The sequence below is a fragment of the Thamnophis elegans genome, chromosome 8, assembly GCF_009769535.1.
Source record: "Thamnophis elegans isolate rThaEle1 chromosome 8, rThaEle1.pri, whole genome shotgun sequence".
Lineage (NCBI taxonomy): Eukaryota > Metazoa > Chordata > Lepidosauria > Squamata > Colubridae > Thamnophis > Thamnophis elegans.
In genome coordinates, this window is record NC_045548.1 from 69,134,931 (window position 1) to 69,150,862 (window position 15,932).

Consider the following 15,932-nt stretch of genomic DNA (forward strand, 5'->3'; position numbering starts at 1 on the left):
AACGCTGTTTGAGACCCGTTCAAAGCTGTGGGGATTGCCAGAGCACATCACCTCTGATTGCCGCCTCCATGCATTGCGTTTTTGGCCTCTGCGCATCACATTTTCAGCCTCCCCACCAGGGGTGGGTTCCGGATCCTGTTGCAACCGGTATGGTTGCACTATACACTTAAAAACCACCTTGTTTAGCAATGACAGTTCTGGTTCCACTTGTGGCAAGTGATGACTACCTAGGCCAGTGATGGCTAACCTTTTTGTTGTCGCATGCCAAAGGCACATGCACACGTGTGTGGCCACACCCATAATGCAACGCATGCATGCCCCACCCCTTGCGTATGTTTGCATGACACACCACGTCCCCCATGCATGTGTGCACAACTCTGCCGCACTCCCTTTTGGGCGTAGCAGGCCTCCCTGAAGCTTCCTGGGACCAAAAACAGGGCTTGGCGGGTGCGCTGTACCCCCCGGGCTCCCCTGCAGATGTGCATGCATCTCCCACATGCACCCTACCCCACGCATGCATGCCAGAGACCTGAAATCCAACTGTCCAGTGGGAGGCACACACCATATTCACCGTGAAGGTGAGCTGGGGCGACAGCTCGTGTGCCCACAGAGAGGGCTCCGCGTGCCACCTATGGCACATGTGCCATAGATTTGCCACCACAGACCTAGGCTTAGCATCCGAATTGTGCCTTGCATTTGGTCAAATATTAAGCCATCTCTAGAGGTGGCGGGATGGGTCAATAAAGCAGTTGGCGTGAGCTTAAATGGACTCCGGGGGATAGTTGAGGTCAGCAAGGCCTGGAGGAACGTTGTCCATGGGGTCCCGATGGGTCGGACACAACGAGTTGTCTAGTGGAACATGGTCTTTTATGCTGTTAACTATTCCCTTTTGGAGGCTCTGAGCAAAACTGTGCTTGTGCAATTGTAAAATTATGAGTGATCAAACTTGGTTGAAATACCATGGAGATTTTGCTGCGCTGGAGAAAATTCATGGTCATGCCAAGGGTATTTGGGACTAACAGCTGATCTTATCTCTGCCTCCCCCTCCCTCTTTCTGTTTTGTCTTGCATGGCCGATGAGTCCTCAACGAACACCCATTTCTACTGATTCAGCTGCCAAATGGAAGGAATTACACCTCCCGGGTAGAGCAGGAAAATCCTCAGATTCAGTTCAGCTGGCACCTTCCAGTCGAAACCCCAAAGGATTTCTAATCTTCCCAGATCAGGGCTGTCGCTTCCTCTGCCCCAAACTAAACCACAGTCTGTTCATCCAGGGCTAAAGTTGTGGAAGGCTGGCTCGATCTGCCGTTTGGGGCTCAAAGGAGAAAAGAATGCTAGCATTATCTCGGTTCTGGCAACTTTGTCCTTGGTTTTGTCCCTGGTTACCTCATATATTGCATTCTCCAAATAGTTCAATATTGGTAGATCTCCCCGGGCATTTAAACGATAGAAGAAGACGACAAGATTAGAAAATTCCATGGGAAAAGGATAGAAGAGCTGCTGCCAGACCAGGTGGATTTGGCTCTCTGCTTCCCCTGGTAAGTCCAGGATTGAAGTCCAAATGATATGCAGGGCTCCAGGTTTCCGGCCTTTATACAGGAAGTCCTTGACTTAACGACAATTCATTTAGTGACTGTTCAAAGTCACTAAACTGAAAAAAGTGACTTATGACCATTTTTCACGGTTACCACCTTTCCAGCATCTCCCATCATCGCGTGATCAAAACCCAGAGGCTTGGGCTGTGATGGCAAACCTATGGCACAGGTGCCAGAGGTAGCACGCAGATCCCTCTCTGCTGGCATGCACACCGTTGCCCCGGTCAGATCTCCGTGGTGTTTCTTTTGGGAGCTTCTATTTCCCTGCAAATGACGAAACAAGCTCACAAAAGAAAAAGATCTTACCTCTTGCCGCACTGCCAGGATGCCCCGCCTCCCCCCCCCCCCAGTGATCTGGCCTTTGGTGTGCCTGCGCACATGTCTGTGCATGCATGCATTTCCGTGCATGTGCGCATATCTGTACATGCACATATGTCCATGTATATGCACATTCTGCTTGTCCACACATTCGCACATGTCTGCATTCACACACATGTCTGCACATGTGCATGTCTGCACAGCCACACATTCACGCACATGCACCTTTCAGTTTGGGCATGCGTGTGTGCACAGTTTGGGCATGGTGTTTAAAAGGTTCATCATCATTGTGCTGGGCAACTTCTTTGTATTTATTGCAGTGGGTCCCCAGACAAGCAAAGTGAATGGGGAAACCACTTGCACTTAACTACGTTACTAACTTTTCAACGTCAGCGATTCACTTAACAGTGGAGGCAAGAAAGGTTGTAAAATGGAGCAAAGCTCAATGAACAGGTGACACACTTCACAAAAATGTTGGGCTCAATTGTGGTCCTAAATTGAGGACTGCCTGTAGAAGGCAGCTTCTGGGTTAGAGAATTATTGGTTTGACTCCAGTGGTTATCTTGGTGTGAAGTGGTTCATACCAGATTTTAACCCACTTTACAATTATTCAGTCATGAAACCGGGCTGGCTTTAGGGCAGTCACTGTCTTATTAGTCTAGCCGACCTCATAAGATTATTACACATTTTTCCTTGACTTAGAACGCTTCATTTAGTGACCATCCAAAGTTATAATGGCACTGAAAAAAAAATTAGATGTGGCTGTTTTTTTTCATACAGGTAGTCTTTGACTTACAACCACGATTGAGCCCAAAATTCCTGTTGTTAAGTGAGACATGTGTTAAGTGGATTTTGCCCCATTTTATGACATTACTTGCCACCGTTGTTAAGTGAATCACTGCAGTTAAGTTCGTAACCCGGTTTTTAAGTTAATCTGGTTTCCCCATTGCTTGTCAAAAGGTCACAAAATATGAACCAGTTGGCAAGCATCTGAATTTTGATCACATGACCACGGGGATGCTGCAGCGGTCATAAGTGTGAAAAACGGTCATAAGTCACTTTTTTCAGGGCCATTGTAACTTTAACGGTCACTAAATAAACTCTTGTGAGTTGAGTGCTATCCATACTTATGACCCTTGAGGCACCCCAACTCATATGATCAAAATTCAGACACTTTGTGACTGACTCATATGTATGATGGTTTCAGGATCTCCAGAGTCACGTGATCACCCTTTTTCAATCTTCTGACAAGCGGGGAAAGCCACATTCACTTTACGACCGTGTTACTAACTTAACTGCAGCAATTCACTTAACAACTATGGCAAGAAAGGTCCTAAAACGAGGCAAAATTCACTTAAATGTCTCACGTAGCAACAGGCATTTTAGGCTCCATTGAGGTTGTAAGTTGAGGACTCTCTGTAATTCCAGAGCTGAAAGACAACGTATCTGCAATATATTTTCATTTACTCCTTTGTGCAACATGCCTGTATTACCTTTAAAAAGTTTGATCTTGAAAGAGGGCTGGCCAGAAATGACATCATTGTTTACAAATGGTTTAGGCTGCAAATTGTTTTACATTCTCATGTTTGCAACTCCGTGCTGTGTGCTAATTTTAGTCTAATGACATTTTTGGCAAATGACATTATGCATCTTCCATGCCTTGTTTCTTAACAATTCTGCTGTTAATAGTATCATCGTCATAAAAAAAGTAATATGGGACTGGGAAAAAGTGACTTACGACAGTTTCCCCACACTTATTGTCATGTGACCAGCCTTATGGTCACGCCACCAAAATGGAGGCACTTGGCAACTGACTCATATTTATGATGGTGGCAGTGTCCTGTAAGTCACTTTTTGCGACTTTCTGACAAGCAGTCAGTAGAGAAAGCAGATTCACTTCACAGCCATGTTGCTAACTCTAACTGCCGTGATTCACTTAACAACCATGACAAGAAAGGTCATAAATGGGGTGAAAATCACTTAACAACTGTTCCACTTAGTAACAGAAATTTTGGTGGTTAGCAATAGCAATAGCAGTTAGACTTATATACCGCTTCATAGGGCTTTCAGCCCTCTCTAAGCGGTTTACAGAGTCAGCATATCGCCCCCACAGTCTGGGTCCTCATTTTACCCACCTCGGAAGGATGGAGGGCTGAGTCAACCCTGAGTTGTAAGTGGTCGTAAATCGAGGACTACCTGTAATACTGTATGAAATCAGATAATAGACCATTACAAACCTAGTCTGTGCTTTGATTCAGCTTTGTGTTGCCTATCCTTAGTGGCATCTCAAGCATACATTTTTTGTTCTTCCTGTGACACCCAAAAGGTAAAATTACAAGAATATTTTCATGCTCTGACATTTAAGCTCCATTCCTAAGTGGATGCTAGAGCTCGAACTGAAAGTTGCTAGCCCTCAAAAGTCAGTAGCTTCTGTGGCGGCTCAATCCAGCTCTTTTGAAGATCCACCAACCAGTTGGCATCTTAAAAAAAATGTGTCTCCACTCTGATTTGAGTCCTGTTGCAATGATGAATCAGCCAATCCTTGCTTTGTCCTCAGCTTCTCAGAGTAATGCCTGGAAGGGACCCCAGCAGGGACCATTAAACTAATCCTTTATCTTCCACCATTAAACTAATCCCTTATCTTTGTGGGGAGAAGAGGAGAGATAATCATGTCATTCTTCTCTGATGCTGGGGTAGATCAGAAGCACCTGTGGTTGATGATAATATCCTGAATGAAGGAGGCGCAGTGGGGCAAGATTGCTTTCCTTGCATTTATCCTTATCTCTCTGTGACTTTCTCAGGCCTGTGAATTACCTTGGGAGCAGCCGGCTTCCCGCTCCAGGTGTGTTTGGAATGAAACCTGACTAATTTGGGCAACTGGAAATGTTACTTGCAGCTGCAATTTGTCCTTGCGCTGACTATATCCGAACCACACAAGGAAGGAGAAGGGAAGACTGGGGCTTGAATAAGCTGCGTCAGGCTTCCGTTTGGTCTGCTGAGAGAAGAATTTGGGTGCAAAGTTGCATAAAGTTTGCAATTAAGAGGGTGCACTCAGTCTCAGCATTGCGGAAAGTTGCTTGCAAAGGAGGAAGAAGCAGGATCTTATTTTGGCCACAAGCCCTTTCCCAGGATACTTTTAATAATTGAATTTACCTAGCTAGCCGGGGAGAACCTGAACCACACTTTACTATAGAGGTGGCCCTTGACTTACAACCACAATCGAGCCCCCAGTTTCCATTGCTAAGCAAGGTAATGTTGTTAAATGAATTTTGCCCCATTTGGTGGCGCAGTGGTTAAATGCAGCACTGCAGGCTACTGCTAGATCAGCAGGTCAGCGGTTCAAATCTCACCGGCTCAGGGTTGACTCAGCCTTCCATCCTTCCGAGGTGGGTAAAATGAGGACCCAGATTGTTGGGGGCAATATGCTGACTCTCTGTAAACCGCTTAGAGAGGCCTGAAAGGCCTATGAAGCGGTATATAAGTCTACTGCTATTGCTATTGCTATTATGACCTTTTTTTTGCCACAGGGAGACTGAAGGGACATGAGATGGAGAAGATGCTAGCTAAAGCCAGCCTTCCTTCCTTCCTTCCTTCCTTCCTTCCTTCCTTCCCTCCCTCCCTCCCTCCCTCCCTCCCTCCCCAGTTTTTGACTCCTGGCTGGACAAATCCCTGCAATTTTCTTGTCAAGATTTCACAAATGATTTGCCATGGCCTTCTTCCTAGTGTGGAGCGAGAGTGACAGGCCCAAGGTCACCCAGCTGGCTCCATGCTTGAGGCAAAACTAGAACTCACCGTCTCCCAGTTTTTAGCTTGATGCCTTCATCACTACACTAGACTGACTCTTAGCTAAGTTATTAGAGAGGAGAAAAGCTAGCTTTCCATGTGCAAGAAATCCGTATGGTTTTGTTGAGGCAAATTCAGCTGCGGTTTAGTGTGTTATTTAGTTAAGAACTCAGGATTATCTTTCATGAAGCTTAAGACATTTCAAAAAGTGGTGTTTGCATCTTTAGAGAGTAAGTAAGGAAAGCTCTTAAGACAGATCCACCACTTGGATGAGCAAAATTGCTCTGTTCAAACAAAGCAGATGCTGTAATGGAGGAACTCAAATGACCTCTTCGAAAGTGAAAATCCTAAAAGTGAAAGGGACCTTGTGGTTCATTGTTTAGTCATAACTCTGTCCAGGATTTCTCATCTCTATTAAATTGAATTTAGGTAATCTTGACTGAGGGTTTGCTTGTGTGACAAAGCATTTATTTATTTTTCTTGTGCCTTCTAACTGACGGTCTAGGGCACATTATGTTAAAAAATAAATAAACTCTCTCTCTGTGTGTGAATAATGTTTATAAAAACAAATATCCACTTCAGTGGAGGCCCTTAAAATTATGGAAAGGTATCCTTCTCAAATTATGTGAATCTCTGGAAAACAGAAAAACTGGTATTGAAAATGTATGATCAAAATCAAAGGACCCATTGAAAGGCACAAATCGCCAAGGTAGCAAATGTTCCAAAACCGAAATTAGGATAATAGTGTTGTTTTATTGTAAAGGTCACTGACTTTTGTGATCTTCAGATCTTTTAATCTTTGCCAAAGGAAGGTTGGGATGGAGACGGTGGTGCAAAAGCTGTTGAGATTGATCGCTTCAAAGTCTATAGAATAGTCTGGCTGATACTTGAACATAGATCTTTTAAACATGTATATTTTATTTGGTTCTACTAATCTAGTTCAAATGTTAATTTATATTGTTAGTCCATGTTACAATATGGTCTATGCCAGGGGACCTCAACCCCCAGTTGGTGGATTGGCACCGGAACACGGCATGCCAGAAACTGCTGTGCCAACCATAGGATGCCAAACCATGCTTCCCTCTGGTCTGTGAAAAAGACTTTTTCCACAGAACTGGTTCCCCAAAGATTGGAAGCCTCTGCTTTATGATAAATAAACGATAATTTGAATTCTTCCGTGGTCAGATGTGAGAAGACGACTTTGGAAACCAAACTTTGCCTTTTTAAGAGATGTGGACTTCAACTCCCAGAATTCCCCAGCCATGATTCTGGCTACTGATAGCATGATTGGCTGAGGAACCTTGGCCCCTAGCCAGCATTGGGCCTACTGACAGTGTAGCTGGGTGGGGAATTTTGGGAGTTGAAGTCCATACCTCTTACAAGGGCCCAGGTTGAGAAATACTGCTCCAGACATTCAAATTAGACTGAATGTGGTGCTGCAGTGGTTTTAGAATTGCATCCAGAAGGTGGGCGGGTGAATTAAAAGATAGCCCCTTTAAAAAAAAAAACCAATTGATAGCTAAATGTACTTTTCAGGGAAAACATTAGAAATTAAGCAATTGTGGGATTAGAAAAATGTTTTGATACGTGTACTATAAGGCATGATGTATGGGGAGTTTTAAAAAAGGAAGTAAAATTGACTCCTGGCAATTGAGAGGAAGAATAAAATCCCTCTTAGAATATCTATTCATTCAGTAAATCATCCAGCGGTTTGGAAGGCTTAAATTGGATTTCTTTTGCCCTGGGTTCAAGGTAGCGAAAAGGAGCCGTCATTGCCCTAAACAATAATCGTTTTCTCCCAAACTTCATACTGGACTAGGAATCACATTTTTAACAAGCTAACTCAAAAGATTCACCTTTGGCCTGGTTTTTCTAATCAGGCAGCCATAGATTAGATCAAACCCGCCAACATATGGCGGTTCAAAAGAGGAGAAAGAGTTAAAACCTTGCACAGCCTGGTTTTATCCAATTTGCATTTATGGATCCCTGGAGATAAAGATCCCTGGTAGCTCTTAATTTACTTGTTAACAAGGTTTGATTTGCATTGCATACCACTAAAGGATGTTTTTCTTAAGCAGTTTGCAGATTGAGGCTTGTTGGGAGTTGAAAAGGGTGGAAGAGGCTTGGGAAAGAAAGAAAAAAAAAGAGGGGGGGGGAGATATTTGAAAGGAAGCATTCAGCTGATTCTAACTTGAAGGCAGGTGATGCTTCTTTTGAGTTAATCAAGGCCGCCAAAGGGAGGAGGAGGAGGAGGGGGGAAGCTTGATTGGGACAATTTAGTGCTAAAGCCTTGAGCAGTCAAATGGTTTTTAAAGCCATTTGACTCAGAGCTTGCAAATTGAGTTTGTTCTTATGCAGTAATTCCTTTTCTTCTGTAATGTAATTAAGCAACTACAGTAAATCTCCCAGCTAAGCTTGATTCCTATGGACTTCCTGGATATGCAGCCATTTAGTCCTCTTAGGGAAAATCTTGCAGAAGATGCTTTTCCCATCTCCCCAATCTAACCTTTAGTTCTGGGATTCTCTGCTGATTCTCTGCTGAATAGAGCTGGAAGGAACCTTTGAGGTCCTCTAGTCCAGTGGTCCCCAACCCCCGGTCCGCGGACCGGTGCCGGGCCGTGGAGTACCTGGCACCGGGCCGCACAGCAACGGCCGACTCTTCACTCATGCAGCGCCGTCGCCGGAGGGGGGGAGCTGCGCGGAAGCACAGGAGCAAGTGAGGCGAGGAGGAAGAATCCCCCGCTACTACACCACCTCCACCCCCTCCCCGAGTCAGCCGTCCCCTCAGTGAACGCCTCCGCCTCTTTCTCCTTTCTCGCCTCAGTCGGCTCGCCTGGAAGCGAGGCGAGGAGGGGGCGGACCATGCGCTGGAAGCGGAGCCCTTGGAGGCCCTGGCGGCTTCCCCGGCGGTCGTTGCTGGCCGCTCTCTTCTTTTTCTCGCTGTCCTCCTCATTCCTCTACTTCAGTGTTTCTCAACCTTGGCAACTTTAAGTCCTGTGGACTTCAACTCCCAGAATTCCCCAGATAGCATAGCTGTCTGGGGAATTCTGGGAGTTGAAGTCCACAGGATTTAAAGTCGCCAAGGTTGAGAAACACTGCTCTACTTCGTCTATGTGGCGCCCGGCATTGGTAAGGGTCGCGCGGCGCGGTTGGAGAAAAAGTGGCTCAGTCGTCTCCGAGTTGCCCAGGGAGGGGCGGCGCGCCCGGGACGGAGACGGCGCTTCCCCGCCCGGCCTTGGCTTGTGAGAAGGAACGGCGGGAGAGGTAGAGAGAGAGAGAGAGAGAGAGAACGTTGGGCAGCCGAGGGCGGGGGGGGGGTCTTTTGAGGGGAGATGGGGGGTGCACGATTTTGGCGCGCGTGCGCCCTCCGCGGGCGTGGGTGCGGGGCTGAGAGGAGTCTAACGGTAGCACAGGAAAGGGGAGGGTATGAGCGCCGCCTGAGCTATTGCAGCGCACGGTGGAAAAGCGGCGGTCTTGCCCACCACTTCCCTGCCTCCCGCCCGCTCCAGTTGCCGCACCCAGGGGTGGGGGCTCGGTGCCTGAAGTCTCTTCCAAAATTTCGCCAACGGGCATCGGTGAAGCGCGCTCTTTCTCTTCCTCACAAAACACATTTCCTTTCCCCCCATGCGTAGTTATTGGCGATATGGACTCTTGGAGGCTGCGCTCCCAGGTCGCGTTTCCTTTTTGCAGCCCATGAGAATGCCTGGTTCTGAGCCTCAAAAAACGAGAGTTCTTTTAAGGCTGCAAAAAAGGAATATACTTTGGTCCTTGAAGCGCTTTTCCTGTTATTTGGACATTATATATATACGTACGTACATACGTACGGCATGTATATATGCATGTATATATATATATATATATATATATATATATATATATATATATATATATATATATATATATATATATATATATATATATATATATATATATATATATGTCTGTAGTCCATAATATAGTGATGATTTAAAAAAAAATTAGTTGAGCACATGGAATCTTTTTTCTTTTAGTATATTTTGGAGGTGGGGGCCCACTTTGTTATTTAAGATAGTATCTCCTTTTATATATGGTAGTTTAATCAAAACAATCTGATATATAAACAATCAATGTGTCGTCGCGAACAACGCCCCCCCACCCCTGCGCGCGCTCAGCGGGCCACGGTAAAATTATCAAAGGCTGACTGGTCCGCGGCGATAAAAAGGTTGGGGACCACTGCTCTAGTCCAACCCCTGCTTTTCTACCCAAGTACTAACTAGAACTGTTCCTGCACAGTTTTGTCACCCAGATTTTTTTTAAAAAAATGTTTATATATGATCTTTATTATTTTTACAAATAACTCATGGGGGCCCAAACATATTCAACACATCTCGCTCCCTAATTTCCCTACAACAATCACCTTGTGAGATGGGTTGGGCTGAGAGAAAGTTACCCAGCCAGCTTTCGTGCCTAAGACCAGACTAAACTCACTGTCTCTGGCTGATTCGCCCAAATCACCCAGCTGGCTTTCATGGCTAAAGCAGGATTAGAACTCACGGACTCCCAGCTTTCTAAGTCTAGACCACACTTTTAGTTATGATAATGATAAGTTTCATTGAATGTATTACAGCTCTCCACGCTAGCATCCTCTGGATGCTGCCTTTGGTTGAGACACGTAAGGGCGAGTACCATGGATGGATAGAGTGGATCCTTTCACCATTCCTCATCCTCTTCGTAGTTTTGATTCCAGTTTCTTGATGTTCTTTTCAACTGCAGAGTCCAGAAATGGATACTGTTTATAAGTAGGGCCTCACAAGAGCAAAATGGAACAATTGCTTCCCATTTTCTGGACCTTCTGTGCATGTTCATGCTTTCCAAGGTAGCATTTGCCTTTTTGGCAGCTACATCACGATCTTGGCTCATGTTCCATTTGTAGAAAACATTGGTACCCGGATCCTTCTCCTATGTACTAATGCCAAGCCTCTTTTTTTTCTGCCTCTTTTTTCACTTCTATCTCTCTCACCCAGATGTAAAACTGTACAATATGGTTAATTTTCATGCTGTTTGTTTCGGCCCACTGTTAAGGACGGCCTAGATATTATTTTTTTTAATCCTTTATTTCTCTTTTAAAGCGTCCCTCATTTCTGACTCGGGGTTATCTATGTCGTTTGCTCATCTTTTCAACTCTTTTATCTAAATCAGGAATAAAAACATGAAACACTTCGTCTTGTGGCAGTCTAGTCTGCTCTTTTTCAAACCTGCATATTAAGCTGCATGGATTTCCAAGTCCCAGAATTCCCCAGCCAATGCTGACTGGGGAATTCTGAGACTTTACAATCCATGCATCTTAAAAGTTGACAAATTTGAAAAATACTTAGTCCAGGTAGTCCTCGACTTACGACCACAGTTATGCTCCAAGTTTCTGTTGTTGAGCAGGACAGTTGTTAATTGAGTTTTTCTCAATTTTACGGCCTTTCTTACCACAGTTGTTAAGTGAATCACTGCAATTGTTAAATGAATATCCCTGTTGTCAAGTGAATCTGGCTTCCCCATTGATGTTTGCTTGTCAAAAGGTGATCACTTGATCTTGGGACATTGCAACCGTCATAAATATGAGTCAATTGCCAAGCATCTGAAATTTGATCATGTAACCCATGAGGAAACGGCAGTGGTCGCAAGTGTGAAAAATGGTCATAAGTCACTTAATGATCACTGGAGAAACTTGTGTAGGTTGAGGGCTTCTTGTATTACTCTCCAAGCGGACATGAAGCCATTTGTTTCGTTTGGTATTTCTTTTTATTAATATCCTGCCGCAAAAAGTCTCAAGTTGGAGCGTCTTTAAAAAAAAACAACCAGCAAGATGAAACAAACAAAAAAATAAACAAACATGAGAAGTAAGAATGAGTACAACCTAGATTTTACAAGACAAGAATTCTCAACAGGATACATTTAACAGTATTGTGAACTTAGGATGGAAGGAAGCAGAACTCCAGATCAAGAGTTCTGGCAAACAAACAAGGGCTGACAACCCTTTTGAGCTTTGTGTTTGTGACAGCTTAATACGGGAGAAAATGAGAAAAATCCAGGAAAAACTGGACGCCTCTTGTCTTCTTTTATCAGGCTGCTTCTACAAGCTCTGTAATTTAGACAGTAACACGTCTTTGGCAGGATATTTGCATTGCTGATGACAAGCCTTAAAAGGACGGTTGAAGATCCTGCACGAGAAAATTAGGCCTTGTGGAGAGTGTCAGTATAAAAATGTAGCATAATAAATGTTCCCTCTCCCTTTCTCCCAACTCCCCTTTTCCTATAGAGAACTAGGCCTTGGAATATTTGTTGTTGTTGTTAGTTGCGAAGTCTTGTCCGACCCATCGCAACCCCATGGACAATTTCCTCCAGGCCTTCCTGTCCTCTACCATCCTACGGAGTCTATTTAAGCTCATGGCTACTGCTTCAGTGACTCCATCCAGCCACCTCATTCTCTGCCGTCCCATTCTTCTTTTGCCCTCCATCTTTCCCAGCATTAGGCTCTTCTCCAGTGAGTCCTTCCTTCTCATTAGGTGGCCAAAGTATTTGAGTTTCGTCTTCAGGATCTGGCCTTCTAAAGAGCAGTCAGGGTTGATCTCCTCTAGGACTGACCGGTTGGATCGCCTTGCAGTCCAAGGGACTCGCAGGAATCTTCTCCAGCACCATAGTTGAAAGGCCTCCATTCTTTGGCGCTCAGCCTTTCTTATGGTCCAGCCTTCACAGTCATCCATTGCAACTCTCCATGACAGCAGCCTCTGGATGCTGCCTTTGGTTGAAACACATAAAGGAGAGCATTGTGGATGGAGAGAGTGGATCCTTTCACCATTCCTCATCCTCTTTGTAGTTTTGATTCCAGTTTCTTGGAATCAAGTGGTGTTCATTTCAACTGCAGAGCCTTTCTTATGGTCCTACCTCCACAGTCGTACATTGCAACTGGGAAAACCATAGCCTTGACTATATGCACTTTTGTTGGCAGGGTGATGTCTCTGCTTTTTAGTATGCTGTCTAGCTTTGCCATAGCTTTCCTCCCCAGGAGCAAACATCTTTTAATTTCATGGCTGCGGTCCCCATAGGTGGTGATCTTGGAACCCAGGAAAGTAAAATCTGTCACTACCTCCATGTCTTCTCCCATCTATTTGCAAGGATTTGAGAGGGCCAGATGCCATGGTTTGTTTTTCTTTTCTTTTCCCTTTTTAACTTCAGGCACTGCCTCATTCCATGTCAAATGGCTGTCCAGTCTCTTCTTAAAAACTTCCAGTTAACGCACCCACAACTTCTGAAGACAAGCCTTTGTATCTCTTCCGTCCAAGGGCCACTTTATTGGGCTACCGGCTCCCCACACCTGGCCAGGAAAGAAATGATGACAGCGGAAGAATCAAGGGGGCTGCATTTTGTGGGGGGGGTCCCTGCTTTGGCCAGAGGGCAGGGAAGAGGGGTCCCGTTTGCTCAAGGTGCTCAAACCCATCAGCCGCCTTTCTCCTGGTGGCCTTGGAAGCGTATGGCTATCCCCGGGTGGGGTGGGGGGAGGGTCCCATTCTTAACCCTCTTTTCCAGAAAGTGCCAGGTACCCCAGCAAGAAGTGGGGCAGAAGTTGGGAGCGGCTTCCGGGCCATGCCCTTGGTCTTCCTCAGGGGTGAAATCTTCCCAGTTCGGGCCAGTTCAGCTGAACGAATAGGGACAATTGTTCCTGGTTCTGAAGACAAGCCATTCCACTGGATTCATTGTTCTCGCTTTCAGGAAATTTCTTAGTTCTAGCTTGTATCCCTCTTTGATAAGTTTCCATCTGTTGTTTTTCCATTGCATTTAATTCCATTGCATCTGATATTTTGCATCTCTCTTGGCCTTGCAGTGTGGGGGGAACAAAGTGGAACACGTTTCTATATATATTTGCCCTCCTCAAAGCAAGCCAACCATTTTATTTATTTTAAATCAAGCTCAAGTCAGCAAATGCCTCTTGGAAAGCTAGTGAACCATTTAGGGAAACTTGAGACACAGGCAGGATTCAGTAGACTTCTGTACTAACAGTAGATTTTTTTTTAAAGAAAAAAACCCTTTCCCTATTCATGTATAAACCCCACCATCATTTTTCCAATTTCTCAAATAGCACAGGTGTGTGTAAGTAGGCATTTGGATAAAATAGATCGCAAAAGTGAAATGAAATGAATAGGTATGGTAACTTTGGTGTTTACCAAAGTTTTAGAATTGAGGAAGTGGATGAAATTTTAGAGACACACTGGCCAGATGTTCTATGCGCAGTAGCTACAGGAGGAAGTGAATTGCACACTGAAAACCTATTTTTTTTCTGCATCATTTGAAGAATGAAAAACTTTCCTGAACTGAAAATAAACAAATAAATAAATAAATAAATAAGGAACAAAGGTGATTTTTGTTTTGAGAGAGAGGAGAAGGGAATTTTAATGATACCCTATTCAAAAATGTAACCTTGAAAGGAATTGCATAGAGAATTTAGTTGCTTTATATTTTGTGACTTGGTGGGGGGCGAGGAGTAGGCAAATAACACAGGATTGGATTATCTTATCTCTAGTGCTCTTCAAGGTTACAAAAGGCCCACTCCCTGCCTCACCTGTGACTGGAAGCAATGTCTTCAGGCTAATGAGCTTTAGAATAGAGCCAGGTATCACTCTCCCCCCCACTTTAGCCCACAGCTGGGATTCCTACATTTCTCTCCTTACAGGGATGCCCAAGAGGTGTTGTGCCACTGCTACTGGTCGTCCTTGACTTATGACCACAGTTGACATTTCTGTTGTCAGGCGAGAACATTTCTTGAGTGGGCGTTGCCCCATTTATGATGTTGTCTTGCCACCGTTGTTAAGTGAACGGCGGTAGTCTGTTAGTAAACACAGTTGTTAAGCGAATCCAGCCTTCCCCGTCGACTCCGCTTGTCAGGTGGTCGCAAATAGGGATCGCGGGACCCCAGAGGACACTGCAACGGTCGTAAACATAAGTCACTTGCCAAACATCTGAATTTTGATTGCACGACCATGCTGCAGAATGGTCCGTGAAACACGCCCTAAGTCGCCCTGTTCAGTGCCGTTGTCAGTTCGAACGGTCGCTAAACGGAACTGCTGTAAGTCGAGGACCATCTGTAGCCCTCTCCTTCCTTTTTGTTTTTTCTCCTCTTGGATGTCTGCTTGATGTAACAGTCTCTATTTATTTGTTTCTTCTTTTTCTTCTTCCTCAAGGCCTGCTCCTCATCCTTGGCAAATGCCATGGCATCTCGTTCCTTTTGTTCAAGGATCTCCAAGGCCGTGGGATTTAGCATGCGGAGAAGAGATTCTGGAGAGCTTCGGCTGCAGATGAAATGCCTTGACCAGGAAAAAGGGGAGCTGCACGGTTTCTGCCAGTTCTTCCCACTCCCCCACAACACCTCAATGGTTTCCTTGATTCTTGACGTCCACTGAGAGATGGATTATTTTCACAGCACGATTGGAATACGGCACAGAACTTTTTGATGATGGTCAGATTTCATTCTGGAAAGCAACAAAGGGCGAATAATTAGAATCTGAGAGCTCTCCCAGTCTTCCTGCACAGCATTGAGTGTCTTCCTGAGGTACGTAGGCATGTTAAGTTTCATGAGGTTTGTGGGAGAGGCTCTTCCTCTTCCCACAAAACAAGTTTCTTTGAATGATGTACATGCAATGCCTCTGATGTTTTAACCTCTGCTAAGGGAGAAAGTCCTAAGAAGGAGAAGGCCTCCTCCGACATAATTTAAAACATCCTCCTCCTCCCCATTTTCTCTTCCTCTTCCTCTCCTTCTCATCTTCCTCTGCTCCTCTTCCCCTTCCTCTCCTCCACCTCTTCCTCCTCATCCTTTTCCTTCTTTCTCTTATTCTTTGTCCTCTTCCTCTCCTCTTCCCCTTCCTCTTTGTCTCTTCTTCCTCCTTTCTCTTTGTCCTCCTCCTTCCTCTTCCTTCGTCCTTCTCTTCATCTTCCTTTTCCTCCTCTTCCTCTGCTTCTCTTTTCCTTTCTCTCCTCCACCTCCTCTTGTTCCTCTTCCTTGTTCCTCTTCTTATTCTTCTTCCTCTTCCCCTTCTTCCTTCTTTCTCCTCCTTCTTCCTTCTTCCTCCTCCTCTTCCTCTTCCTCTTCCTTTCTTCCTCTTCCTTTCTCTTCCTCTTCCTCTTCCTCTCTTCCTCCTTTCTCTTCCTCTCTTCCTCCTTTTTCTTCCTCTCTTTCTCTTCCTCTCTTCCTCCTTCTTTCTCTTTGTCCTCCTCC

General features: G+C 45.0%; 1 long non-coding RNA gene across 1 annotated transcript in view; it reads left to right on the forward strand.

The window, feature by feature from the left end:
• Positions 1-464: 464 nt before the first annotated feature.
• LOC116512742 overlaps positions 465-15,932 on the forward strand; it is a 154,463-nt gene continuing 138,995 nt past the window's right edge. The window contains exons 1-2 of the long non-coding RNA XR_004255915.1: positions 465-1,537; positions 14,902-15,269. This is a non-coding gene — a long non-coding RNA (uncharacterized LOC116512742). The remainder of the gene's footprint in view (positions 1,538-14,901; positions 15,270-15,932) is intronic.